General features: G+C 34.8%; 1 pseudogene; it reads right to left on the reverse strand.

Annotated features, from left to right (window-relative positions):
• Nucleotides 1–631: 631 nt before the first annotated feature.
• LOC107857696 lies at nucleotides 632–27,660 on the reverse strand (annotated as a pseudogene).

A 27,660-nucleotide genomic window follows, 5' to 3' on the forward strand; every position in this document is an offset into this window, starting at 1 on the left:
ATAATGTATATATATTGCTTAACATAATTAAAATGTATATAGGTTGGTATATATAGTGTCTATTGAAAAAAACTTTTTTTTTTTTTGACCGAATTTTTAACCGGGTTTAGGTGGATTTGACCGGGTTGAGTTAAGTAGGCTGAGTTAGGGCTATTTTTAAAAATTTTACTATTGAATCCGGACCGGCTCACTTAACCCAACCCGAACCTGGCCCGGACCACAACCCAGATTAATTTAATGAGCTGATTCCGGATTGACTCTGCCCGGCCCACTTAACACCCTTAGTCTATAGAGTGTATAAATCATAATCAATCAGTCATAAATTTTGGCCCGCGCAGATCACAAGGGCAGTCAAAAGATTATATACCAAAATTTATGTCCTATGCATTGATAAAGTATTTTTACTCTACCATGTTAAGTGGGCCTACAACATGATTTTCTATATTAAGCTTGATTCACTAACCTAAAAAATAATAAGTAGGTTCTACGCTATAACTAATTAAATTTCAATTAGTGTATACAATTTAACAATTACCACCCTAAAAATATGAATCTTTACAATTTTCTATCTATAACTTTTAACTCAGGTAAACCAACAATAGAAAAAACTTAGCGTTTTAAGCAGCTTAAATCATACAGCATAAAGCAACTTTTTGATATCTACAAACAGGAAGCCTTACATGAACCGGACTAAAGAAACAATTTCCACCTTATGTTCCCTAAATCTGCTTCAAATACAGTCAAAACTTTTTTCTATTTCCAGTTTGGAATTTTGATCACCCTTATGATTAAGATCACAAGTTTTAATCATCTTCTTACCTGTAACACGAAGCAAATTTGGTTTCCGAGAGACATAAACATGAAGCATCAATAACAAAATGACTGATGAAAATGATGGTGTTGGATCCATTAATGCAGAAACATCAAACTGAGAAACTACTCCTTCACTCAGTAGACGCATTGCAGCTCCTTGTGAAAATTTCCTTGCAAACAGAAAACAGGGAACCCGTGTAGAATTATAATGGCACCACTCTCTTCTGTACTCTGTGTCCTAGTAAACGTTGTCGATTTCCTGTCAAAATTAGTAGGATTGTCCAAGTTGTATAAATCAATTTGTTGGGTTCAAAATCGAGAGGGCGTCATGCGGAAGCTTAAAGTTTGCAAACCTTGAAATAATAAATCAGACGACAAACAAAAATATAATACTAAAAAAGTATTATTGATATGGGAGGTCAAACGAATTGAAAACTAATATTGAAAAACATAAAATCTATCGGAGAAATCTCCCTAAACCAAACTCTTTTAATGACTACATTATGGATGCTATTATGTTATGGTATGAGAAGAGGCTCTTGTGTATTTACAGATGTCTAAAATCTTTCATCCACCAAAGAGGTTAGCCAAATATGAAAAAGTTTTATATTTTTCTTTTCAGGAAAAGTAAAAGTATTTACGGTTAATTTTATTTTCCTTACAAGAAAAAGTAAAACTAAATTTGATAAGAAAATCGAGGTAAAAATCCTAACAAATCTCCCCTTTTGGACTTGATTTTCTTCACTTGATCCACCTTCTTCACATCACATGCATGAACTTCGTTCTTGATATAATCCTCATGACTATTGTTTGTCATGATTAAAAATAAAGTTTAAAATATCATGGTTAAAAATTGATTTAAAGTAATCTTTTATTTTTATTTTTAAAGATGCAGCAACAGGAGTGTTGAAACTTGTTCTCCACATGTAGTTCGACAAAAATCTTCATTATCATCCAAATTATTGCAGCTTCATTTTGAAATCACTTTAAACTTGTTTAATCTCATCTCACCACACCATTGAACCATTGAACCGTAAGATCTGATACCACTTATTGGGTTCGAAATCGAGAGGGCATCATGCGGAAGCTTAAAGTTTTCAAACCTTGGGACAATAAATCAGACGACAAACAAAAATATAATACTAAAAAAATATTATTGATATGGATGGTCAAACGACCTACATATTGAAAACTAATATTGAAAAACTTAAAATCTATTGAAATCTCCCCCTAGACCAAACTTTTTAACGACTACATTGTGGATGCTATTGTGTTATGGTATGAGAAGGGGGCTTCTATTTATAGATGTCCAAAATTTTTTCTCCACCAAAGAGGTTAGTTAAATTTGGAAAAATTTTATATTTTCCTTTCAGCAAAAGTAAAAGTAATTATGGATAATTTATTTTTCTTACAAGAAAAAATAAAACTTAAATTTGATAAGAAAATCGAGCCAAAAATAATAACACAAGTTGCATAAACCAATCAATTGTGAAGGCCAAATGTTTTGATGCAATACTTAGAGGAAATTAAACCAACTAGAAAATTTTCCAGAACAAATGAAAAGTCAAGCGAGAGTATCAACAAAGAAACAGTTGAGAACTAAGATTTACCACATCATAACGTACTGATTTACACTCTGTGTATTTTAACTAGTTCTAATAGGCTACGTGTCTTATTTTCCAGTTATTAATCCTAATTATGAACTGTTAGTTATCTTTTAACCTGCTACTGTACAGATTCTTTTGCACATTAGTGTGCATAATTGAACCCAACCATAAAAGACGTGAATGCAGCAAAATGTTTAAGTGGAAGATCATTGAATATTATATACGTGCCCATTAGATATACCTTTATTCTGTTGATCTGTTCAGGCCCTGCATCTGCATAACCAAATGTCATAGGATGCCAACTACTTTTGTCCATGTTTGAAACGGATTGGTTCCACTCCGTATAGGTTATTGTTCTGCGTTCCAGTTCTCCTTCAATACCATGCATCTATTCACAAAAATTAAGGAAACAATAAACAGTACACGATAATAATGATTAATTTAATGATGATTCTTAGAAACAATACAGAAGGAACTTTGATAATTGGGACCATGAAGGAACATACAAGCAAGTACATACGTAGCCCCTTGAACTTGTTAATTTTTTTCCCATATTGACAACTCAATTAATTCATGTTCCTATTGAACCCCTAAATCTTTCCTAGAGTGTGTCAATTAAATATAATTGCTAACATGAAATGACATGTGCAATACACTCTTCTGAGAATCCATAATTTACTCTTATTTATTTATTTATTTATCAAAAAGGGACCTAAAATGCTCTTTAACTATGCGAAATGATGCAAAATATCCTTCGTCTATCTATTGGGCCTAAAATGGACTTTCTGGTAGCCTAAAATACCTTTCTGTCTACCTATTAAGGCTATTTTACCCTTTTATTTAAGAAAAAATTATATAATACCACAACTTATCTTTATTAAACTACATAAAATCGCTAACATATTTATTAATATTAACAAATAAATAGTGCACAATATCAATTTTTCATTATTCTAAATTGATCTGATAAATAAAAAGAAAAACAACATAATTAACTATTTTAAAAAAATTATTACATATACATAGCCGTATTAGTTGGTTGTCAGATATAACATATAAAATATTTTCTTTTCTAACAGATTCTAATATATAGAAGAATAATTATATATTAAATTTCTATATTTCTTATTTATTTTCTATTTTTATGGAAGCCTTTGTTCAATCATTTTTTATATATTATATCAAAATTTTATATTTTTCTTTTTTATTGTCTGCTTTCACGATGTCTCCATAAAAATATATGATATATTTATATCATAAAAATTGATGGTATATTTATATATTATACAAATTAAATTTATTTCATAAAAATACTATATTTATACCATACAAATTATATTTATACCATAAACATACATGCTATATTTTAGTTATAAAAAGTTTATATCATGTAATACTGGAAATGTATATTTATATTTAATAAATAATTTTTACCAAGAAAAGTACTTCCTACATAATGAGATATACCATGAATATTTATCCCACAAATTAACTCAAAAATATAATAATAATCTGACTTTGACATAAATTATATTTATACAACAAAAATACATGGTATATCTGTACTTCCAACATAATAATTTTTATTCCATAAATATTTATCCATAAAAAGTTATGATTAACCCATTACATTAGAATTAAAAATATACAATAATAAAATAATACTAGATGATTAACATACATGAAAACAAAACGAAACATACACAAGCAAATAATGAAATACTTAGTTTATTTAAACAAATTTAAATTTTGAATACAAGATAGAAAAATATTTGAAAACGGGTATTATCTTTTCCACTTTTAATTTAAAGAGGAAAAATATATCTCATAAATAAAGGTGACTTGATAATTAGTTATAGCATCAAATTAGAAACTATAATTATCTTTTTTGATTTTTTTTAAATGGCTATATATGAAAAAAAAAAAAAGGACAAAATAGGCCCAATATTTATGTAATTATTTTACAATTATTTATGTAAAAAAATTTTAAGGATGACATTCTTGTATAATTTGCCTAATTAAAACGATGAAATAGGCCCAATAGGTAGATATGAAAGACATTTTAGGCCCAATAGATAGGTAAGAAGGGTATTTTAGGCTCAATAGATAGACAGAAAGGGCATTTTAGGTCCAATAGGTAGACGGAGGACGTTTTTGCACCATTTTACATAGTTGAAGGGCATTTTAGGCCCTTTTTCGTTTATTTATTTATTTCCTCTTATCAATTGCAGTTCTGATTTTTTCGACGAAAATTTTTCCGAAATACTCCATCCTAACAAAACTAGCCACAACTCCCTCATTTCTGTCTCACCAGAAAAACCACCGACGAATAGAACAACAACAACAACGATTAATAACACCATTAAACCACCACCAAAACACCCACAACGGTTTCTACCTAGTTTTTCGGTGAGTTGCCGGAGAAATCTATCCAACACATTAACTGACCAACTTCGAATCACCATTCACTTCACCGAAAACAACCATTTTCTCCATTTTCACACACCCAAGAGAAGTACTCAATACGTACATGGTAACAGAGGACATCACAAAGATTAGTGAAGGCGGAGGATGGCCGAAATAGTTGTTCAACATATCGGAGGAGCAACGGAATATATTAGAGATGACGAGAGATCGAGAAACATTGAGCAAGATTGGTAGAAATGGATGTGGTGGAGATGGTGATGTATTATTTTTTCATTTGTCATGTTGCCACGTCAAAGTGTTTGAACCTCACGCATCAAGCGTGGTTAACTTGGTATTGTAAATGTGCTTAATAGGTACAATTTAATTAGGTTGGATTTATTTTTTTAAGATTCAGACGTCCGAATCTGAATACACGTTTGAATAATTAAGATGTTTTCTCTAGATCTGAAAACTGAATGATTAAGACTATTTATTTTCCAACATCTGAATGTACAAAAAAAATTATTTGTATACATAATAAAATAAACAATTCAAATAAAAAAGTAATTATATATCAGAAAGTATGTAATTTAATACAATAAAATTATTATTTAATTAAAAAAATATTTATGTTTGTTAGTGATAGTGGAGATGATTTATAATGGTGGTTACGGTGACAATAATTGATGTTAGTTCTTAGTAATGTTAGTGGTGATAATTGTGATGGTAGGTATTGTAGTGACTGTTATGGTGGTGGCGGTTGATAGTGGTGGTGGTTGTGATGTGACGTTGCTTGATGTTAGTAGTTGGAAATGTTGATTGTAATGGCTGAAAAATGAATGAATGATAGTTGACGATGTGTTGGTGCTAGTTGAAGATATTGTTAGTTGTGATGGTAGAGATGGTTGTTAGTAGAGATAAATTATAGCGATGATAGTGATTGAAGTGATGGTAGAGGTGGAGTTACTAGTGACAATGGTGGTAGCCGCCAAAGAATATGTGGAGGTTGTGATGTATTAGTGGTATTTAGCAGTGGTGCTAGTTATGATAGATGAGTTGCTCGATAGTAGGGATTGGCCGGTAGTGGTTGATGATGGTGGTGGTGTTGACGGTGGTGGTAACGTTAAATATAATTAAAATAATAGAGGTAGTAGGTATGGTAGCAATTGACAATATTGATTGGTAGCGATATTTATTGTCATGGTAGTTATAATGGTGGAGGTATTTGGTGGTGGTGGGTGGTGGTTGACAATGATAGCGGTAGCAGAGGTGGTGACTGATGATTATGAATAGAGTGATGGTGAATATTATCCAACACCAAAATACCACTTCAGACCTATTAAGACTTGATTCTAGATCTGAATGATTAAGACCTATTAAGAGCTAAAATCTTAATAAAAAATAAATGCACTTAATGGTCTGAAGTCTGAATTATTCAGATTCAAACCTTTATTAAGTGCAAACAAATGAACCCTTAAGTTCAAGTATTCAATAGGAACATGACCTAAGTTCAAGTGTTCAATAGGAACATGACCTAAGTGAGGTGTCAACACAAAAAAAAAATCAATAAGTTCAGGGGTTGCTTATGTATTCAGCCAAAAGAAAAGCACCTTAGGTAAATACCTTTCCATTTCAATTTGCTTGTCTTACTTTTCTTTTAGTCTGTTTCAAAAAGCTCTTTTATTTTTTGGGCAACTTTGTGGTTCTAACTTTCCACGTGCCATATTTAAGATCACATGATTAAAGAGTTTTCTGGTACATCCTAGTTGGCTAGTTCCTATATATCTTTAGTTTAAGATCACCACACAATTCAAAAACTTTTTTTACTTTTTTTTTAAAATCTGTGTCAAGTCAAAACTAGAGGAATAAATTGAAATAAAGGGAGTAATTGGTTACTTACTGACAATAATGTCTGCACGTAGTATTTATGTGGAATGCAATTGTGACTTTTCTGCATAATATACAATATTTGGAAAATTATGGCTAAAACTAAATCTTAAAGTTGATGAATTCAAGCATTGAAGTTTTCTTAGGGAATTTGAGAAAGGGAAGGAGTGTCATGATGCACACCTTTCAGAATATCTTGAAAACTTGAAAAACAACATCAGCAGGAACAACAACTTCTGCATGCTTCCTGATTAAACTGATCCACTGGACTAAAATGTCAAATTAAAACTTATAGAGGTAGGAAACCTACTATATTGATTTAAAAGAAGAACAAGGAGAAAGAACAAGAGATTTATATATTACAAAACAAACTAACTTTGATCTATGGATGAAACTACAACCTACTTTTTAAGGAGCTAACTATGTCTGGTAATCTAATATCAATCACATACTATTTCAATTTATCTTTTGTTAGCATTATGTAAATACTGTATATATTAATGTAACCATATATTGTTGTATATTAGTGTAATTACATCGATTTGATTTAGTAGTTAAAGAGAATAATAGTGGCTTTAGTAGAGTAGATTTGTTGGGATAGAATAACGGATTTAGAGGGATAGAAAAGCTGATCTTTATAGATAAGAAGACGTATCTATAGGGATGTAATCATTGAATATTTTCTATTTAATAGCAAGACTCTCAATATAAGAAATGGACCTTGGGCCTAACTCAACCTCAAAAGCTATCTCAAGAAGCTAGCTCATGAGGGGAGGATTGCCTAAGACCATATAAGGAGACCAAGGACCCTTTAACCCACCGATGTGGGACTTCAACACCCTCCCATTTTCCTAGGGCTGGACATCTGGAGCGTGGACAATATAAGATAGGGGGCCCAACATCAGAAACAATAAACTGGGTGAGACTGACTCTGATACCATGTCAAAAAATGGACCTTGGGCCTAACTCAACCTCAAAAGCTTTTTTGACATAGTATCAGAGCCAGGTTCATCCCCATTTTGGGCTCCCAGTTCACGCGCCAGTGCTAGTTGGGCCTGGGTGTAGGGGGTATTAGAGTGGGTAAAAAGTCCCACATTGGTTGGGGAATGGACTGGTAGTTTGCTTATATGGACTTAGACAATCCTCCCCACTTTGAAGTTGAGTTAGGCCCAAGGTCATTTCTTGGCACCTGCCATAATTGCTAGCAATATGACCATATCCCTTGCAATTGTAGCATTGAGTTCTAGTCATATCCCTACTCTTTCCTTTACTTTGGGCAGCAAATGCAACAACAATATCATCAACTTACTTGAAAGCATTTTGTATGACAAAATGTGCTCTTCACGAGTAATTTCCTAAAACAAAATCCAATGAGGGAGACGGGTCATGATTCATCAAGTGGGAACGGACACTCTCAAACTTAGAGCGTAACTTCATCAAAAATTGATCTCGCTTGCTTTGCTCATGAACTTGTTGAATTACAAAAAGATATTCGACAGGTATTTTGGCATAAATAATATCTGTAAATTCAGCCCATAAATTCTAAAATCCAAAAAAATAATCCTGAACAGAAAGACTTCCTTGAGAGTAATTAGCAATTTCATACTCTAAATGAAAGCATTAGGCACTATTATCTTAGTTGTAAACCCTTTATAAATACTTCTAAATGGCTTTAGCTGTCTTGTAAGGCCTGAGATTAAAAATAATAAGAGGGTCAATTGACCCTAAAAGCCATGTCATCACCCGAGCATCTTTAATCTTCCATTCACCTAATTTTCTAGGATCAGTAGGAGCAGGATCGACTCTATCTATATGGCCCTATAGTTCTTTTCCGGTGACAAATATCTGAAACTAAAACTCCCATGATGAAAAATTCATTCTAGTGAAATGAACATTGAATAATTCAAATAGATATAAAGTCATATTTATGAAAACTAGAAACACTAACTCAAAAAGAATAACCAAAATGACCAAGATCAAAGTCCAAGGTGTTAATTGCTGAGGAACAATCAACAAAAAACCAAAATTTTCCAAAAATAATAAAGGGAACAACAAATGAACTCTATGAAATAAGAAAGCCAAGAGAAGGCTCTGATACCATGTTCTAATAAATTTCATGTTTATAGGAATGTTGTTTTCTTTAAGAATCGGTATTTTTTTCCTACTCATGTTGAGTCATCTCCTGCTTCTCTTCTTCTTCTTACATTTGAGGATTTTTCATCTTCTTCTAAGAGGTTCAAACTTGAATTTGTGTACGAACGTCGGTGGTCAACTGTACCCCCTCCTGATATTGATCCGCCACCTGAAACTGCTCCACAACTAGAATCTGAGAATTCTTCAAGGCCTACTCCTCTTGAGCCCACTCGGCGATCTACGAGAGTATCTCTTACTCCTAATTGATATGGATTTTCATCTACTTTATCCACCATTTCTATTCTAACTTGTTACTCACAAGCTTTCAAGCATGAATGTTCGCAGAAGGCAATAGAGGAAGAACTTTTGGCTCTTAAAGAAAATGACACATGAGATATTGTTTCATGTGCTTCAAATTTCCATCCAATTAGATGTAAATGGGTTTATTCAATTAAACTTCATTAAGATGGAACTCTTGATCGGTACTGTAACGCCCCGATTTTTCTAAAACCAGAATACCATACGGTGCTCATGATCCCGAAGGACCACAAGCTAACCTTTTTTTGATATCTGCACCTGAGTACTGCATAATATACTGAAATAAATATGGAAAACTGGTGGAATCTTGCCATAAGGTTCAAAACATCTAAAATATTCAAAACTGAAAATTGAATACTGATACATTTATCTGAAAAGCCTCTAAACTATCTGAACAGTGGAGTTGATGGGACATGTCCCCAACTAACTCTGTCTACTGAAAATAAATTAAATCTAATTCCATAATAAAATAAGGATCATCCTCGAATGATGAGGACTCACTGCTAAGTCAACTACTGTTGGCTGAGTCTGGACTTCTAAGGGTGCCCTGGCTTTCGCTTTTCTGAACCTATGGTATAAGATACCATAGCATAACAGAAAAGTATGCGTCAGTACTTTGAATGTACTGGTATGCTAGATGAAGTAAGGCTAACTGCAAAGGCTTATGTATGAACATAACTTAACTGAATAACATGAGAGTACTGAATGAGGATATATATATGGACTGAATACTACCTTCTGAATACTTGAACTTCTGACAACTGAGTTTACTAATACTGATATCTGCATTTACTAACACTGAGGGTCTGAATAACTGAGTATACTGATAACTAAACTCTGAGCTTACTAATATTGACTGATTGAAATCGAGATCAAACCTATCTAGAGGATGATCTTCAAATCTAGTAATAATGATAAGAAATGATTGAATCTGAGTTTAAGATCAGGTCTATCTAGTAGGAAATCTCTAAATTGATTAATACTGATACTGGTTAACTTCATGTAAGACCAGGCCTTTCTAAAGGGTGGTCTATAAGTCTATAGAACTATTTAAGTTCCTCACTAAGATGAATGACCGTATCTAATAGTCCTGATTTCTGAGTGCTACTGTGATGACTGAGACTGAACTTTAACTGTGGGAGTTCTCACTTAACCGACAGTCCCCAAATCTGAACTAGTGGGGTCTAACCTGTAACCCTACCTGGAAGGGTGTCAGTACCATACCACGAGTATAGACACTACTATGGTCAAGCCTCTCTAACGAGTGACCCTGAACAGAAAGTCAAGCCTAAGGCAACGGGTGACTCCTAGAAGGTAGTCAAGCCTTAATCGAGTGGGTGAATCCTGATCCTACACTGGCTACGCAGTTCTGGAGTACAGATATTGCTGCTAACGACCCTACCTCTATAATGGAAAAGCCATCATTCTAACACTCGCTCGGTGTTAGTTCCTACTCCCAACTAAAATACTCTGAACTAATTATTAACTGAACTTAGACGGAGCTAAATCTGTTATTGATTATATTACTTGACTGATCTGACTGAGTTTGTTTGGTTTTGTTATCTGAAGAAATGCTGCTTAGATTCTACTATCTGACTGAATACTACTGAATTCTTGTTAGCTTACCGAGTTTCACTGAAGCCTAAACTGAATATTGAATACTATTAAACCAGAACTGAATACTGAGTTGGATTAGATCGATACTGAGACTGAATTGCACTAATACTGAGATTACTGAATTTTTTTACGTTCTGTAACTGGCTGAATTCTACTGATCATGGCTTGATTGAGAGTATCTTAAAACTAATATTGGCTCTATACTTGCAACTAATTTGTCGGGTATAAATACCTCCAGGACTCGATAACATAAAAGTTAAACGTAAACATTCTTGAATAACCATGACAATGTACTTTCATTCACCATTACAATCACTAAAGCATTTCTTCAAGCACTTAGGAATCTTAAAACGTGTAAAGGTATAGGGATTCATACTAATTTCTCATAATTCATTCAATAAGGAATGCACAAGCATAAGAATGCATGCAACATATCATAATTCACTCACTAAGGAATTTCAACAAACACTTGGCATACATGAATTTATACACAATTTGGGGAATTCTTGTCAACATGCTATAATGACCCTATTTCCTTCACCACAACCATTTTATCAAATATATGGGGAGCATGATTTGATTATACAACAAATACTACACCTAAGTATCATGATTTCATCAACCAACATACAACTTGAAGAGGGTTTATCATGAAAATCACACAATTAATCACATGCTAGAATCAATTCTTAATACATGTAGTCTAAATCATGAATTAAAACTCAACAACACATAATCATGAACTTCAATACACATAAATGATGAAATCTCATAAATACATAAACTTTGTAATTTTGAAAAGGATTCTTGGACTTCTTGGGTGGAAGGAACCCAAGAATTATCATGAAAATCACCCAATTAATCACATGCTAGAATCAATTCTTAATATTTGTAGTCTAAATCATGAATTAAAACTCAACAACACATAATCATGAACTTCAATACACATAAATGATGAAATCTCATAAATACATAAACTTTATAATTTTGAAAAGAATTCTTGGACTTCTTGGTGGAAGGAACCCAAGAATCAGCATCTAACATACCTTAGGAGACTCTTACTTGAAGGTTCTTGGAGAGATTCTTGGTTTCTTGAGTATTTTTTAAGAAGGGTTTTGATTTTGTTCTTAGGAATTGATCTTTGAGAGAAACCCTAATTTGATGTTATAGATGAATAAGGAGTTATGAACCTTGATCTGATATAAATAGGTGTTAAAAAGGGTGGAAAAAGACCCAAATATCCTTTTAAAATGACTTTAATTCACTGATCAAAAGTGTGTGATGGCTTGAGAAAAGGTCCATCGTAGGCTCAATGGTCTATCAGCCTGCCCTCGCACGTTGCCCAAAAAGTAGGGTTATTGCCTCAGTTGCAACGGCTTGGGTGACAGTCCATCGTTAGCTCGACGGTCCATCGGCCTGACCGTTGCACTTGGACAGTGAATAGGTTTTCTACTTTAGTTGTGATGGCCAGAGCGACGGCCCATCACAAACGCGACAGTCTGTCAGCCTGCCCATCGCTCCTGGGCTGTTCAGATAGTTCTATGTAAAACTTCCATAACTTTTTACCCTGATATCAGAGTTTCGCCAAATTTGTATCGTTGGGAAGCTAATTCAATTTCCTACATGATAAAAAGTCAAAATTGGATAAATTCTATCCGATTTAAATATTATTCACTTTGGAAGTCATCCCTTAATATTCTGAAGGCTAAATTAGACTTTAAAGAAATTTGGGGTATTACAATATCTCCTACTTGGGAACATTCTTCCTTGAATGAGGTTGGTTAGGCTGAGAATACTAGCAGGCTGATCTTACTTACTTGACATGAACATCTGAAACATGACTATACGACTGAAACTACTGATATTCTTAGTTCTTATACTGAACATGCATATTTGATGCATAGATGCGTGACTGAGTTGTTCTCATGAATGTATGACAGAATATGTTGATAAGCTGAACTTTTACTACTGAGCATCCATATCTAATGCATGAATATCTAACTGAACTGACTCTTGAAAGCATGACTGACAATGCAATAATAACTGATGCAACTCGTAATGAGAATCTGAGCATAAAACTAAATGGGTTTAAGGAATTGAAAACTTCGGGGAGTTATAGGGTATCTCCTCCTTAGGACACTGTGTCCCTTTAGGAATGCTTACTTCACTGATATACTGAGGTGATGCACAAGGTATCTATGAATCAAATCATAACTAGGCATCCCGGATCTAGACTAATGCATGATTCAAGAACTGAGCTATACTCGCGACTGCTAGAACATCCTATTTTGGAATAGTTATATGTCTGAGATTTCTGATAGTATGATTAGATGAAGAGATAGAAAAACAAGTATGTGACTGCTATATTGAATTATCGACTGTTCAAACTAACTCATACTAAAAACTTAAGCTTACATGGGAGCAAAGGATCTAACAATTCATATCATGAAGATAAAAGACTCATAATGTACCCAAATCTATGTCAGAGAAACTTTCTTGGTCATGGAGAGTCTGAAGTGCATAGAGTCGGTTCTAACGCTGACCACTAGTAATACTAGGAGTGGCGCTCTGTTGACACTAATCTCTACCCTTCTGAGCTAACACTCTACACTTTCGCATTCTGTGGCTTGGCTTACCATATCTAAAACATACCTGACTGTTTGCTCTACACACACCTAGGTGATTCTTGCCACACTCTCCACAAGCGGATAGGTACAAACACTGCTTGCACTACCTTAGCTTTTGGAGCTGGCGCCCTATCCTGACAGATATCCCCAAGCTTTGGTACAGGTACACTAGCTGAGGATAGATCAGAGACTAAAAATTTTTGGCTATGCTGAGAATGAATACCACCCTGTGATCCGACCTAAGAAAAGCTGTAACTACCTACTCTAGATCTCTTATTAGATCTCTCTCTTTCCTTAGATTTATCTGCCTCTATCTGCTGAGCATGCATCATTAACCTAGCAAAATCCATGTCTCTATTGAGCATAGCAGTTCTACACTCTTTCAACACCAATTCGGATACACCAGTCACAAACTTACTCATGCTAGCTCTAGGGTCAGCTATCAAGTCAGGAGCATACTTAGCTAACTAATTGAACTTAAGACAATACTTCTTTACCATCATGGAGCCTTGCCTCAGGTTCATGAACTCTTCCACCTTAGCTTCCCTCATCTCTAATGTGAAAAACCTATCTAAGAAGGCATCCTGAAATACTTGCCAAGTCATGGGAGCTGCATCCTCCCATCTACTCTTCTTCCATGTCACTACCCATTCATAAGCAATAACCTTTAGACTATAGGATGATAATTCTATTCTCTCCTCCTCAGACATATGCATAATCTAGGTGATCTTCTTCACCTCCTTAAGATAAAGCTGTGGGTCCTCACCTACTACTAACCCAAAGAATTCTGGAGGGTTCATTCTCATGAAATTTTTTATCTTGGCTGCGGCTGAATCCCCATTTTACTAAGGTGGGGATGCAGCCTGATGATTACCTTGAACATTAGTCATCACAACTTGGGCTAGCGCCTGAAAAGCTGCTTAGAACTCTGCATATGACACATTCTCATTCGGAGAATCTACGGGCTGAGGTAACTGGTTGTCATTCCTGCGGGCATTATCTCTGCGAGGAGGTATATTCTGAAATGAAAGAAAGAAATCGATTAGACTGAGAGTTCAACTCGAGCTCATGCTCACTTGCATGATGTGAATACTGAAAGAAGGGAAATTGTTCCTAAAATATCTTATAGCTTCCTGTACACAAGTATGGCGCAATCACACCTTTGCACAAGACTCTACTAGATGTGGCTTTTTAGACTTCCCAGGATACTATTGAACCTTAGGCTCTGATACCAAGTTTGTAATGCCCTAATATTTCTGAAACCAAAATGCCACACGGTGCTCATGATCCCAAAGGACCACAAGCTAACCCTTTTCTGATATCTTACTTGAGCACTGCATAATATACTGAAATAAATGCAGAAAACTAGCAAAATCTTTCCATAAGATTCAAAACATCTAAAATACTCAAAACTGAAAACTGAATACTGATACATCTGTCCAAAAATCCTCTAAACTGTCTGAACTGTGGAGTTGATGGGACATGTCCTCAACTAACTCCGTCTACTAAAAATAAACTGAGTCTAATACCATAATAAAATAAGGATTATCCTAGAATGATGAGGACTCAATGCTAAGTCAACTGCTGCTGGCTGAGTCTTGACTACTAAGGGTACCCTGGATCTCGCTCTTCTGAACCTATGGTATAAGACACCATAGCGCAAGAGAAAAGTATGCGTCAGTACTTTGAATGTACTGGTATGCTAGATGAGGTAAGGCAAACTGTAAAGGCTTATTCATGAACATTACTTAACTGAATAACATGAGAGTACTGAATGAGGATGCATGTACTACCTTCTAAATACTTAAACTTCTAACAATCAAGTTTACTAATACTGATATCTGCGTTTACTAACATTGAGGGTTTAAAAAACTGAGTCTACTAATAACTAAACTCTGAGCTTACTAATATTGACTGATTGAAACTGAGATCAAACCTATCTAGCGGATGATCTTCAAATCTAGTAATAATGATAAGGAATGATTGAATCTGAGTTTGAGATCAGGCCTGTCTAATAAGCGATCTCTGAATTGATTAATACTGATATTGGTTAACTTCATATGAGACCAAGCCTTTATAGCGGGTGGTCTATGAATCTATAGAACTATCTAAGTTCTTCACTGAGTTGAATGACCGTATTTGATAGTCCTAATTTCTGAGTGCTACTGTGATGACTGAGACTGAACTATAACTGTGGGAGTTCTCACTTAACCGACATGCCCTAAATCTGAACTAGTAGGGTCCAACCTGTAACTCTAGCTGGAAAGGTGTCAGTACCATGCCACGGGTATAGACACTACTATAATTAAGCCTCTCTAATGGGTGACCCTGAACAGGAAGTCTAGCCTAAGGCAATAGGTGAATCCTAGAAGGTCGTCAAGCCTTAATATAGTGGGTGACTCCTGATTCTGTGCTAGCTACGCAGTTTTGGAGTATAGAGATTGCTGCTAACGACTTACCTCTCTAATGGGGAAGCCGTCATTCCTGCACCCGCTCAGTACTAGTTCTTACTCCCAACTGAAAGACTCTGAACTGATTCTTAACTAAACTTAGATGGAGCTGAATCTATTATTGACTATATTACTTGACTGATCTGATTGAGTTTGTTTGGTTTTGTTATCTGATGGAATGCTGCTTGGATTCTACTATCTGACTGAATGCTACTGAATTTTTGTTAGCTTACTGAGTTTCACTGAAGCCTAAACTGAATACTGAATACTATTAAATACTATTGAACCAAAACTGAATACTGAGTTGGATTAGACTGATACTGAGACTGAATTGCACTAATACTGAGATTACTGAATTTTCTTACGTTCTGTAACTGGCTGAATTCTACTGATCATGACTTGATTGAGAGTATCTTAAAACTAATATTGGCTCTAGACTTGCAGCTAATTTGTCGGGTATAAATACCTCCAGGACTCAATAACATAAAAGTTAAACTTGTTCTTGAATAACCATGACAATGAACTTTCATTCACCATTACAATCACTAAAGCATTTCTTTAAGCACTTGGGAATCTTAAAACGTGTAAAGGTATAGGGATGTATACTAATTTCTCATAATTCATTCAATAAGGAATGCACAAGTATAAGAATGCATGCAACATATCATAATTCACTCACCTAGGCATTTCAACAAACACTTGACATACATGAATTTATACATAATTTGGGGATTTCTTGTCAACATGCTATAATGATCCTATTTCCTTCACATAAGAATTTTATCAAACATATGGGGAGCATGCTTTGGTTATACAACAAATACTACATCTAAGTATCATGATTTCATCAACCAACATGCATCTTGAAGAGAGTTTATCATGAACATCACACAATTAATCACATGCTAGAATAAATTCTTAAATACTTGTAGTCTAAATCATGAATTAAAACTCAACAACACATAATCATGAACTTCAATACACATAAATGATGAAATCTCATAAATACATAAACTTTGTAATTTTGAAAAGGATTCTTGGACTTCTTGGGTGGAAGGAACCTAAGAATCAACATCTAACATACCTTAGGAGACTCTTTCTTGAAGATTCTTAGATAGATTCTTGGTTTCTTGAATTTTCTTGAAGAGGGGTTTTGATCTTGTTTTTAGAAATTTATCTTTGAGAGAAATCCTAATTTGATGTTATATATGAATAAGGATTTATGAGCCTTGATCTAAAATAAATAGGTATTAAAAAGGGTTGAAAAAAACCCAAATACTGTTTTAAAAATGACTTTAATTCACTGAACGAAAGTGCGCGACGGTTTGAGCGATGATCCGTTGCAAGCTCGGTGGGCAGGTCGATGGACCATCGAGCCTGTGATGGGAAGGCCGACGGACCGTCGAGCCCACAATGGACTATTGCTCAATCCTGCCCATCGTACGTTGCCCAAAAAATAGGGTTACTGCCTCAGTTGTGACGGCTTGGGCGACGGTTCGTCGCTTGCTCGACGGTCCGTCGGCCTGACCGTCGCACTTGGACAGTGAATGTGTTTTCTAACTTATTTGTAATGACCAGAGCGACGGTCCATCACAAGCGCGACGGTCCGTCGGCCTGCTCATCGCTCCTGGGCAGTTCGGACAGTTTTTTGTAAAATGCCCATAACTTTTTACCTCGATATCGGAGTTTCGCAAAATTGGTATCATTGGGAAGGTAATTCAATTTCCACATGATAAAAGGTCAAAATTGGGGAAATTTTATCCAATTTAAACATTATTCACTTAGGAAGTCATCCCTTAATCTTCTGAAGGCTAAATTAGAATTTAAAGAAATTTGGGGTATTACAGGTACAAAGCTCGGTTGGTTGTTCTTAGTAATAAGCAGAAGTATGGTGTGAACTATAAAGAGACTTTTGAACCGGTAGAAAAAATAATGATGGTGCGAACTATTATTGCCATTGCTACTTCACAAAATTGGACTTTTCATCAAATGGATGTCAAAAATATTTTTCTTCATGGTGATCTCAAAGGGGATATTTATATGAAACCTCCACCAGGTTTGTTCTCATTGCCTACATCATATGTATGCAAGTTGAAGCAGTCTTTGTATGGATTAAAACAAGCTCCCAGAGCTTGGTTTGACAAATTTCGGTCTACTTTGCTACAATCCTCTTTTGAGCAGAGCAAATATGACTTATCTTTGTTTCTTCAGAAAACATCCACAGGTTATATTCTTCTTTTGGTATATATAGATGACATTATTATTACAGGAACAGATTCTTCACTAATCACTAGCCTTCAATAGCAAATTAAGGATTCTTTTCCTATGAAAGATCTTGGTACTCTTACATATTTCTTGGGTTTGAAAGTTCATCGTGATTCATCCAGTATGTTTCTAAATCAACAAAATATACCCAAGATTTAATTTCTTTAGCAGGTCTTTAGGATTTCTCCTCTGTAGATACTCCATTAGAATTGAATGTAAAGTATCACCGGGAGGAAGGCGACCTTCTTCCTGATCCAACTATATTCCCGCAATTAGTTGGGAGCTTAAATTACCTTACTATTACCAGGCCTGATATATCTTTTGCAGTTCAACAAGTTAGTCAGTTCATGCAAGCTCCTCATCATCTTTATTTGGTGGCTGTCCGTCGTATCATTCGATATCTCCGAGGAACATCTAATCATGGATTATTCTTTCCTAGTGGTTCGCCTATTCGTCTTAATGCTTTTAGTGATTCTGATTGGGCGAAATATTCTGACACTCATCATTCGGTTACTGGTTGGTGCATGTTTCTTGGAGAGTCTATGATATCTTAGAAGAGTAAGAAGCAAGATCGCATGTCAAAATCTTCAACAGATGCTGAATATCGAGCAATGTCTACTGCTTGCTCCAAGATTGTGTGGCTTCGTTGATTACTTACCGAGATTGGATTTCCTCAATCTAATCCTACTCCTCTCCATGCTGACAATACAAGTGCTATTCAGATTACTACTAATTCGGTTTATCATGAGCGGGCCAAACATATCGAAGTAGACTATCATTATATACGAGAAGCTGTAGATAAAGGTGTCATTACTCTTCTGCACATGTCCAGTGATGTTCGAATAGCTGATGCATTAACAAAATCAATGGCACGACGACAACATCAGTTTCTAGTTGACAAATTGATGCTTCTTGATCTACCAACATAAATTTGAGGGGGGATATTAGCATGATGTAAATATTGTATATATTAATGTAACCATATATTGTTGTATATTAGTGTGATTACATAGATTTGATTTAGTAGTTAAAGAGAATAATAGTGACTTTAGTATAGCAGATTTGGTGGGATAGGATAACGGATTTAGAGGGATAGAAAAGCTGATCTTTAGGGATGTAATCATTGAATATTTTCTATTTAATGGGAAGACTCAATATTGAGAGGGATTCAACAGAAAATTGATATGTTTAACTTGACAACAACTTGCTTCAAAATTAGTTGAACTTAGGAAGTCACTTTTTATTATGAAATCAATCAATTCTAGCCACATTGACAGACATTCATGATGACAGTTAAAGTTATTAAAAATAAACCTAGAATCAACTACAAGACCAATTTGTATTTAGTATAGCAGCACGCAATTTGGGCGACTCATCAACTCGGACCAGCTCACTAAGGCATACCAACCCTTCTGATGCCAAAAACAATATCCTGAACTTTTGTTGTCATTTTTTTGGTTACCCCTTTTGTGTTTTGTCGCCCATATATGGCGGTATATTACTCGTTCAATCTAAATAAATTACACAAGAAAAAACAATCAGTTTGCTGAAAGTGATATACATCTGAACAATCACAGGGGACCCTCGAGAAGTGTCACTTTCAGCAGATTTCTAATATGTTTTAGAAAGAAGCAGATCCAAGACTTTAATGATGTATCAAATATTTATTTGTAATATTGGTGTTCAGATTCAGTATTAACAAATGTCAGCGGGTTTCGTAATTCTCTCTCTTCTGCCTTACGTTATGGCAACAGAAGTTGTACGTCCCTATATCACAGAAATAATGCAGCAGAATTGAGCAGTAAAACAAATGCAATAAAATTGACCAGTAAAATGAGGCAAACAACCTTCTTAACATGTTAACTAATAGGGCAAATATTATTTATATTATGTGTGTATGTAGAGGCGGATCTATAATTTAAAGGCTGTGGGTTCCCAACTTATAATTTTTACCACTAGACCAATAACACACTTTGTTTGTGGGTTCCCAACTTATAATTCTTATATATTTACTAGTTTTTTCAATATAAATTCAAGAACCGTACGGAAGTTATGGGTTCTCGGGAACCCGCACTTTATGTTGTGCATCCGCCCCTATGTGTATGTAACTCAAATTCTACCAATAATATGAATAAACACCATTTAACCAGAGTCCAAGCAACTACTTGTGATCCCTTTTGCCATTTGCTCATTGATATGCAGGGAGCCATGTTTGGGTTGTAGCACCGTACACGTTCTTTCATATCGAGAAAGCTGACAGACAAATATCAACTTATTATTTCACTACTAATATAGAAACTTTGAAATCTTTAATGCAATTTCATAAATAGATTTTTTCAATCCTGAATCCACGTCCGTTGGTTAGAACAAAAAGAAAACGGAAGGAAAGGAGAGGAAATACAAGATTATTTTTGTATTTTGCTCAATTCAAAAGTACAATGTGCTTTGTAAGCTATTCTTCCTACCAACTTCTCCAAGTCATGGATCAACTAGCTTAAACTGCACATTTTCCCTGTCTACAAAACTCTTGGAAGAAGCCATCAAATAGGAGTATACATAGCTAAAGTTGTACAACTGGATGCAACTGCAAATTAAGAAATACATAATTATATAAATAGGAAATACAAACTTCAAATCATATAGATGAAAAAAATGGAAGAGGAATACATGGATAAAAGTGCCACTGCATATTGAGAATTTATAAGCCTTTGCAAGAATACTGTATACATGACAAGAACTCTGTGCAATCCAAAAAATTTGATCGTGTTTTATTGATCTAGTATATGTCAATCTTGACTAATTCATTTGTGAACTTAACAGTTATTGGTCTCATATACTTTTCATTGTCATGTCTGGTTCTTATATTTACAAAAACCATAATCATATCATATCCACCTTTATTCAGCGAACTCGTGATACGAATGACCATCTCTTACTCCATAGTTTCCAGCATGTCCAAGAAAAAATATATGATTTCATTCCGTTGAATAGGAACCTAAAATCTTATCGCTGTTGTACCAATTCAGATTTAAATAACGCCCATCTAATCAAGGGAAATAAAGTTTGAATAGGTAATTTAGTTAGAGATGAGCAATCAAAAGTTCAAAAGCACTTATTTTCTGATATACCTAAAGTAATGGAGTTGAAATGAGTGAATTTTTAGTAGATTCTCCAGTGAATTATTTATCAACATAATCGGAAGAGGTATTAGTAAACTATTTCTCCTATCAACTTCGGCTAAAAAGCTGCTCCTAATAAGGAAGGCAGGTAGCAATCAAAAGCTAAAATGATTGCTGATCATCACATAGATGATGCAAATGCATGTGATACGAACAAGTCACACAACAAATAAATATTTGTGAGACGTTTATACAGCTAAAGTTTCTGATAGTTAAAGGTAACCTTTCTGACAAGAGAATAAATCTTCTATTAGCTAGATCCTTAAGAGCTTCCTCAAGTAATAATCTCTCTGCTTCAATCATATTTGCTTCTCCCAAATCTACCTACACGTCACACTTAATATCAACCGTCTAAATAAGACAGAAGAGTTTTCATAATTTCCATTTTTTATCATAAATAACTGCTAACAAGAATTTGGTTCTGTGATTAAGATCGATATTAAGATGAAAGGAATTGAAAATGAGAAGAAAGTGCGCGACATAAAGCTAGTTATCAGCAAAAAATCTAAAATCATTAAACAAAATTTTCCTCATTTTTGTAAGGATACTAGAAAGAACTAACAGGTACGGATGTAAAATCAGCAGGATGTAGAAGAAACTAGTCGAGAAAGAAATAGATCAATTCCAGATAAAATGGAGAAAAACAAATACAAAAGTTCCTATTTGTTTTGACTTCAGGAAAAATGAAATAATTTACGTTCAAACTAATTAGGAACAAAACAAAGGGATAAAATCTTGTGTATTTTTAAAATTGACAACACGTAAGAAAATTTACCTTGATGCTATTTTTCAACTGGCGATCATGAAAGAACCACGACCTTGAGGTAGACTCTGTTAGAGTTCTAAGTTAAATTCACTCTTAGAAACAGAACAAAGGCAAGAAACAGAGAAAGTATTTGTTGCAGGAAAAGAAACAGAGAAAGTATTTGTTGCTAGAAAGCTATTTTTTTCATTGAACTGAAATTGTGCTTAAATAGAAAAAATTGAAACAATCAAATCCTATAATTAAGCAACTACTTGTACATGATTCCACGATCAGCACATCCTAAAAAACTGAACCATTAACACCTAAAAAATTACAACTAAACTAAGTTGAGAACATGGCTTAAAAACTGGATAATGTCCAGCAACTATTCCTACTTTTACTGCAGAAAGTGAGGCAACAATCAACACTCCTCCTGCAACATCCCTGCAACACATGCTTCAGATTGGCATTAAACTTGATTCCAAAATTCAGTGTTCCCTTAAAATATCTTATCACCCTTTTTGCTGCTCTAAAATGAGTGTTAGTTGCACAATTAGTGAATCTAGATAGAAGACTTACAACATATAAAATGTCGGGTCTAGTTGCTGTAAGATACACGAGACATCCAACCATACTTCTATAAAGAGTCTTTTCCACTTTTTTAGCTTCATCATTTTTGCTAAACTTCTCCTTTTGACATATCGGAGTAGTTGTTTCTTTGCAATTTTCCATCCTAAACTTTTTCAAGATGTCTTTTTCATACTTCTTTTGACAGATGAAAACTTCATTTTTCTCTTTCTTGATTTTCATTACTAAAAAACAAACTATTTCTCCCAAGTCCGTCATCTCGAAAGTATGATGCACATCTTCTTTAAATTTTTGAACAAGCTCATGATTGCTTCCTGTAACCAGCATGTCATCTACATATAGTGAAATAACCATAAGATTTGTTTCATCACCTTTAATGTAGAGAGTAGCTTCGCTGAGGCTTTTTTTGAAATCCAACTGAACCAAATGTTTATCAATCCTGTTGTACCAAGCTCTGGGCGCCTGCTTTAGTCCATACAAAGCTTTTTTGAGCTGATAGACTTCATCTTCATGCCCTTTGATTGCAAATTCTTCAGGTTACTCGACATAAATTTCCTCCTCAAGATAGCTATTCAAGAATGCTGATTTAACGTCTAGCTGAAACACTTTCCAACCATTTTGTGCTGCTATAGCCAACAATAATCTGATGGTTTCTAATATAGCAACAGGAGCAAATGTATCAAAAAAATCAATACCAAAAATTTGAGCATACCCCTTTACAACAAGTCTGGTTTTGTGCTTGTTGATAGAGCCATTTGCCTTCAGCTTGGTTCTGAAAATCCACTTCACTTTTATGATCTTCCTGTCTTCAGGTCTTTTCACAAGTTTCCAAGTCTGGTTCTTCTCAATCATGGTGAGTTCTTCCTTCATTGCAACTCTACATTTTGGATCTTTTTCTACTTTACAAAAATCTGTTGGCTCAAGAACAACCATGTTGCATCTCTGATAGATTTCAGAGAGTGATCTTGTGCCTCTTATTGGAACATCATCCACCAATTCATCTTCTTTCAGTTGGGGTATTTTACTTTGATCTGGAATTAGCACCGGTTCTGCTTCTTTTGAGTTCCATTTTTCATCCTCCATGAAATGAACATCTCTACTTACCAGAATTTTCCTTGTATGAGGTTGGAAAACTCTGTAATCCTTCGAAATAGTGTTATAACCCACGAATATTCCAGTTTTTGCCTTTTTATCAAGCTTATCTCTTTTACTCCGTGGCACATAAGTAAAACACAAACATCCAACACTTCGAGATTTTTTAAAGAAAGTGTATACCCATACCAATTTCAAATGGTGTCTTCCCTTCTAATGCTTTTGTTGGAAGCCTGTTGAGTAGAAAGACTGATGTATGAGCAACTTCTGCCTAATACTCTTTTGGAAAACACTTCTCATGCAACAAGTATCGTGCCATCTCCATTATGGTACCATTCTTTCTCTCACTAACTCCATTTTGCTGTGGAGTATATGGAGCAGTGAATTGGTGTTCAATTCTGGATTCTTCACAAAATGTATTGAATTGATTAGATGTATACCCCTTGCCATTGTCGAACCTTTATGATTGAATCTTACAACTACTTTGAGTTTCAATCCACTGCTTGAATTTCTAGAAGATAGTGGCAACCTCTGACTTGAACCTAAGAAAATAAATCCAACACATTCTCGTATAGTCATAATGAAAACTATGTAATACTTACTCCCTTTGAGTGAAGGAGTTCGGTGAGGACCAGTTAGATCTGTGTGGATTAATTTTAAATTTTCAGTGGCTCTCCAGGTTGCTTTATTAAAAGGAAGCATTGCTTGCCAGATTGGCAAGTTTTGCAATCTAGAATTTCGGCTTCAAGATTAGGCAGCCCTCGAACCAGATCTTTCTTTTGTTAGTTCATTACCGCAGCATGGTTGAAATGTTTGAGTCTTTTGTGCCAAACTTGTGCATTGACTTTAGTTGCAGAATAAAATTTTTGCTCATGATCTAAAAGATCCAATGTAAAGCTCCTTCCCTTCATCATTACCTTGAATAAGTTTCTTCCATCTTCATCCTTGATTTGACGGTAATTGGTTTTAAAGAGAAGTTTGAAACCATTCTCAAGCATCTTCCCGATACTCAACAAACTATGACTAATATTAGGTACAAAAAGCACATCTTTGATAAGTTTTGTACCTGAGGAGCATTTTATTTCCATAGTACCTTTGCCTTCGGCAGGAATGTAGTCTCCATTACCAACTTGTACTTTGGAAATTACTGAAGTATCCAACTCCTTGAAGAGATCATGATCAAAAGTCATGTGCTTTGTGCAACCACTGTCAATAAGCCACTTGTCACTCGAGCAGCTAGTTTCCAAACATGTCTCTACAAAGAGTTGCTCTTTATCTTCCTGATTAGCTAGCTGTGCAGCATTAGTTTGCTGAGTGTTTTTACAAACCTTCTGATGATGTCCCATCCGCTGACATTTCTCACACTGCTGGTCTGGCCTTCTCTATCATTTGAATGGTGGATGACCCTTCTTTCCACAATGTTTGCAAGGAGGAAAATCACGTTTCGTTCCTCTGTTGATCCCAGGAGAAAGAGAACTTGAGTTTTCCTTCTTGTTCTGCTTTTTTTTTTCTTTGTCTCCCTGGTTTGATTGAACTTTTGCAGGTAGTGCACCCTCAATAGATCTTTCAGACCTCATTAGTCTTCTCTGTTCTTGTGCCTGCAAAGCATTCAATAGTTCTGCCAAACTAATCTGTGATATATCCTTAGAATTTTCCAGGGAGGAAATAGTTGTTTCAAACCTTTTGGGACTGTTATGAGAATTTTTTGAACCAATCTAGAATCAGGAAATTCAGAGCCAAGTAATCTTACATTGTTTGCAATGTTGAGTAATCTATCAAAATACTCTTTGATTGTCTCTAAATCCTGCATCTTCTGAAGTTCAATTCTCGGGTCAAGTTAAGAGTACGCATACCTTTGATCCGTTCATCTCCTTCATATTCTTTTTTTAAGAAATTCCAAACCTCAAAAGCCGATTTCAATGTCATAATCCTGACAAAGATTTCAGATGAGACTGCAGCAAATAACGTTGCTCTAGCCTTTGATTTTCTTGTTTTCTTTTGCTTGTAATTCCTAATCTGTGCCATGGTTGGATTTTCAGGCAAGGGAGGAACTTCATAGTCCTCCTCAATAGCTTCCCACAGATAATTTGCCTCTATGTGTGCCTCCATTCTTGCTGCCCAGACATGATAGCCTTCACCTTTGAAGACTGGTGGTGCTAGTGCAGTGAAAGGAGTCTCTGAATCCATAAAAGAAAAAACAAGAAGAGAAAGATATATTTTCCTCAAATGCAGGTCCCTCAAGAAGAGAGATTTGATACCAATTTGTTAGAGTTCTAAGTTAAATTCACTCTTAGAAACAAAACAAAGGCAAGAAATAGAGAAAGCATTTGTTTCAGGAAAAAGAAACAGAGAAAGTATTTGTTCCTGGAAAGCTATTTTTTTCATTGAACTAAAATTGTGCTTAAATAGAAAAAATTGCAACAATCAAATCCTATAATTAAGCAACTACTTGTACATGATTCCATGATCAGCACATCCTAAAAAACTGAAACATTAACACCTAAAAAACAGCAACTAAACTAAGTTGAGAACATGGCTAAAAAACTGGATAATGTTTAGCAACTATTCCTACTTTTACTGCAGAAAGTGAGGCAACAATCAACAGACTCATTAAACAAAAAACCAGGCTCTGAATGTATATATATCGAATAATTAGCAGTGTCAGCATTCTGCAAACATCAAACAAGAGAGGAAATTTAATTACCAATGTTCCATTATATTTATTAGTTTCTGAAGTATTGAATTTCATTAAAACCTGATCATATTCTTCACATTCCCGTAATTGGCAAATATTCTGATGGATGCAAATGGAAATAGAAACTACTCTGATCGTAGAAAGCATCTAATTTTTTATTTTAAATTTTCGCTAATTATTTAAAAGACCATATATGAATTGAAGAAAAAGGAAAAATACACTCAAAAACTGAAAATATAAGAACTTTATGGAGAAATATACAATCCTTGAAACTTTCTAACTAAAAATAGAATAGGCAAAAATAAAGAAACAGTTATCTATTGTCTCATAAATGTGGACCATTTAACGTCACCAACCAATACAGGCCACTTAAGATCCCCACATCTAACTGGACGTCTGAAACGTCATACTACAGAGGGATCCAACATATCACCAAAGCCGGTTCTAGGATTAATTTCTAGAGTATGGGTGCATTACTAAGAAAAACAGAAAAAAGTTGCCTTAAGTAGGAATTGCTCCTTGTTCCTCTTGGTAAATAACTAAGCTTTTAATCAAGTGCACCATCACATCCTTTTGTAGCGTGGATGCCAACGGATAATATTAGATCAATTCTAGAAAATATATACATAAAATATATAGTATTACGAAAAAGCACGGTTCCGTGCCCCATAAATAACACATAGAATCGCCCCTGGTTAACACAATAAACCTTTGGCTAAATTCGCTAGTTCATCCACTATCATTCTAATGTGAGATTATGAAATGAGCTGACCTGGAGGAAACAGTTCCAAAGAAAATCGAGAGGCAAATGACGGCAAGCTAGAAAGAGAAATGCAACTTTGGGATTGGCTTCATGGGGTGTAATGAAATTCAAATAAGAATGGAGAGATCTACGAGAAAGCATAGAAGAAGGAAGTTGGGAGTGTGATGGAGAGAATCGTTGGAGGCTAAGAAAAGCCAACATACACAGAACAATGGTGAAAGTGAGGGACACGACAATCAAATGTAGCTTCCACGCCGACCATGATATCCCTCCTGGCGCCAAACCCTTCTTCTTCATGCCTTGTACAAAGTCTCAATGCATTTTTCTTGTCTGTCTATATGTAATATATGTGCGTTTGAGTTAAGTCAATTAGTATAATAGTAGTACTTAAATGTACATTGAGGTATTGGTGGTTGAAGGGAGTGAATAAATAACACAGACAAATTATGCACTCAGAGAAACGGAGGATTGTGCT

The sequence above is a fragment of the Capsicum annuum genome, chromosome 2, assembly GCF_002878395.1.
Source record: "Capsicum annuum cultivar UCD-10X-F1 chromosome 2, UCD10Xv1.1, whole genome shotgun sequence".
Taxonomy (NCBI): Eukaryota; Viridiplantae; Streptophyta; class Magnoliopsida; order Solanales; family Solanaceae; genus Capsicum; species Capsicum annuum.